At 51.5% G+C, this 3,350-nt stretch overlaps 1 long non-coding RNA gene across 1 annotated transcript in view; it reads left to right on the top strand.

The window, feature by feature from the left end:
• Nucleotides 1–2,111, top strand: part of LOC107112963 — a 5,819-nt gene extending 3,708 nt beyond the window's left edge. The window contains exon 2 of the long non-coding RNA XR_001482601.1: nucleotides 2,042–2,111. This is a non-coding gene — a long non-coding RNA (uncharacterized LOC107112963). The remainder of the gene's footprint in view (nucleotides 1–2,041) is intronic.
• Nucleotides 2,112–3,350: the final 1,239 nt, after the last annotated feature.

Here is a 3,350-nt window from a genome sequence, read left to right as displayed (position 1 = left end):
AGGGCTCTTCTGATGTTATTATGTAAGTCCTCGGCCTCTGTGCCCTGTTGCTGGCCCTCCAGAGGAACTGGTTGGCCACAGTGTGAGACAAGATGCTTGACTAGATGGACCACTGGTCTGATCCAGCAGGGCTCTTCTGATGTTCTTATGTAAGGCCTCGGCCTCTATGCCCCGTTGCTGGCCCTCCAGAGGAACTGGTTGGCAACTGTGTGAGACAGGATGCTGGACTAGATGGACCACTGGTCTGATCCAGCAGGGCTCTTCTGATGTTCTTATGAAGGCCTTGGCCTCTCTGCCCTGTTGTTGGCCGTCCAGAGGAACTGGCTGGCCACTGTGTGAGACAGGATGCTGGACTAGATGGACCACTGGTCTGATCCAGCAGGGCTCTTCTGATGTTATTATGTAAGTCCTCGGCCTCTATGCCCTGTTGCTGGCCCTCCAGAGGAACTGGTTGGTCACTGTGTGAGACAAAATGCTTGACTAGATGGACCACTGGTCTGATCCAGCAGGGCTTTTCTGATGTTCTTATGTAAGGCCTTGGCCACAGTCTCCAGAACTGGGGGTTTAGGTTTGACAGAAGAGACTGGACAGGAGATTGAAAACTGCCAGTCTAGCCAAACGGAAAAGGATTATCGCTCCTAGAAAGAGGAGGATATTTCTTACCCAGTTGTTCAGAGGGTTCAACTCAGAAGGAAGCCCTGGTTTGTGTGAAAAGGGAAACGGTCTTAGACTCCTCAAGAGTATAAAGGGGAAAGTTATAACCACACCAGAGAAGTATTTAAGTACAGGAAGAAAGTACTAACTTCCAGGAAACTAAGATAAGTTTTATGAAACTTTATGAAGGCACATGGTTGCTGAGAGAAATCTCCAAGACAAACAAACCCCTCACAGTTAAGAACGGAGTCTCTAAGAATATAAGCTTCAACTATACTCTGTTGCCCGTTCAAAATATTATAATTTGTATAGGCAACCATATTTACCTCAGCTTCTCGTCCCCTGCCCTATTCCTAACTCCACTGAGCCCGTTCAATAAAATCAACCTTTTCGTTTTAACTTTACTTCGTATCAAGTCCCATTTCCAAAAGGGATTTATAAGAGGCCTCCTGCTGAGTTACAAAAAAACCCCTCTCTGGCCCGGGCAAAAGCCAAGTACGTTCTGTATCACAGGGCGGGACACGCAGAAAGTTATAATTCTATAATTCAAATGCACTACTAAGAGGCTGCTCAGTCAGAGAAGGAGAAGAGATTGGATTTATACCCCGCCCTTCACTACCCAAAGGTGTCTCAGAGCGGCTTTCAAACTCCTTTCCCTTCTCCTCCCCACAACAGGCACCCTGGGAAGTAGGTGGGGCTGAGAGAGCTCTGACAGAAACTGCTCTTTTTCAAGAACAGCTCTTATCAGAACTACGGCTTGCCCAAGGTCATCCAGCCAGGTGCAAGTGGAGGAGTGGGGAACCAAACCCGGTTCTCCCAGATTAGAGTCCGTGCACTTAACCACTAGGAGCTGCGGTGGCTCAAGTGGTTAGGACGCTGAACTGGAGGCTGTGGAAGGTCAGTAGTTCAGCAGTTCGAGACCCGAGTGCGCCGCATGACGGAGTGAGCTCCCGTCTCTAGTTCCAGCTCCTGCCAACCTAGCAGTTCGAAAGCAAGAAATTGCAAGTAGATAAATAGGGACCACTTTGGTGGGAAGGTCACAGCGTTCTGTGCGCCTTGGTGTTTAGTCATGCCGGCCACGTGACCACGGAAACGTCTTCGGACAGCGCTGACTCTTCGGCTTTGAAACGGAGATGAGCACCGCAACCCTAGAGTCGGATTCAACTGGCTTTCGAGCAAGGGAGACCTTTACCTTTACTTAACCACTACAGCAAACTGTCTCTCAAACAGAGTGGGCAACGCTGTTTTGGCGGGGAAATCTGCCTCACAGAGAAGAAGAGGCAGGGGGCCGTCAGCTCCGTTGGGCCCGTTGGAACGCAGCAGTCAGGGAAATGGCACCAGCGGCCCCGCTACTTCCAAACTGACACTTTTCTCCTCTTTGTGCCAGTCTGAAGGACGATGACAGTGGAGACCATGACCAGAACGAAGAGAACGGCACACAGAAAGATGGTGAGAAGGAAAAAAACGATAGAGACAAATCCCAGACTAGCAGCAAGAGGAAGGTACGTTCTTGCCCCCGCCGTGCCCCAGAGCGGGGGTGTCGGGGGCATTACCCTGTAGCCTCTAACTCAAAAGAACCTTCTCTCTTGCATTTGTGGGGGGGGGGGAGCCTGCATGTTTTTAAAAGTCCGTATTTGAAAGCAGAACAAATTCTGCAACATTCCAGTGTTTCGCCACCAGGCTAACGGGGCTAGGTCTTCAAATATTTGAAGTAGGGCAGGGAGCTGTTCCTGTTGGCAGCAGAGGAGAAGACTCACAATCGTGGGTTTAGATGAAGGGTGGGAAGGTACTGGCTGGACATTAGGGAAAACTTTTTTGTCAGTCCGAGTTGTGCAGCAGTGGAATCGGCTGCCGAGGGAGGTGGTGAGCTCCCCCTCCCTGGCAGTCTTCAGGCAGCGGCTGGACAAACACTGGTCAGGGGTGCTGTAGGCTGATCCTGCCTTGAGCAGGGGGTAGGACACTAGATGGCCTGTCTGGCCCCCTTCCCACTCTGGGATTCTCTGATTCTAAGTGGGAAGTGCCATTTGCGGAGGGGTTTTCCTCCTATTCAGGTGAATGGCCGTCGTTCATTCCTACAGGGAAAGCGAAGAGGTATACTAGCTGTTGGTGCAAATGTGCCATCCACTCTTCGGAGTGGTCAGTGGGGTTCCTCGTAGACATGCTGTACCCCTCCCTTCAATAGGTTCTTGTAGTGTGCAATCCGCCCCCCCCATAAGAACATCAGAGAAGCCAATGTTGGATCAGGCCAATGGCCCATCCAGTCCAACACTCTGTCACACAGTGGCCAGAAATACCAGGTGCCATCAGGAGGTCCACCAGTGGGGCCAGGACCCTAGAAGCCCTCCCACTGTTGCCCCCCCCCAGCACCAAGAATACAGAGCATCACTGCCCCAAACATAAGACCATAAGAGAAGCCAATGTTGGATCAGGCCAGTGGCCCATCCAGTCCAACACTCTTGTGTCACACAGTGGCCAAAAAGACCAGGTGCCCTCAGGAGGTCCAGCAGTGGGGCCAGGACACTAGAAGCCCTCCTACTGTTGTCCCCCCCCAGCACCAAGAATACAGAGCATCACTGCCCCAAACATAAGACCATAAGAGAAGCCAATGTTGGATCAGGCCAGTGGCCCATCCAGTCCAACACTCTGTGTCACACAGTGGCCAGAAATACCAGATACCACCAGGGGGTCCAGCAGTG

Source organism: Gekko japonicus, unplaced genomic scaffold, assembly GCF_001447785.1.
Source record: "Gekko japonicus isolate JY-2015 unplaced genomic scaffold, Gekko_japonicus_V1.1 scaffold7598, whole genome shotgun sequence".
NCBI lineage: Eukaryota > Metazoa > Chordata > Lepidosauria > Squamata > Gekkonidae > Gekko > Gekko japonicus.
The sequence above is the reverse complement of the archived record's forward strand: the minus strand, read 5'-3'. Positions and strand labels throughout refer to the sequence as shown.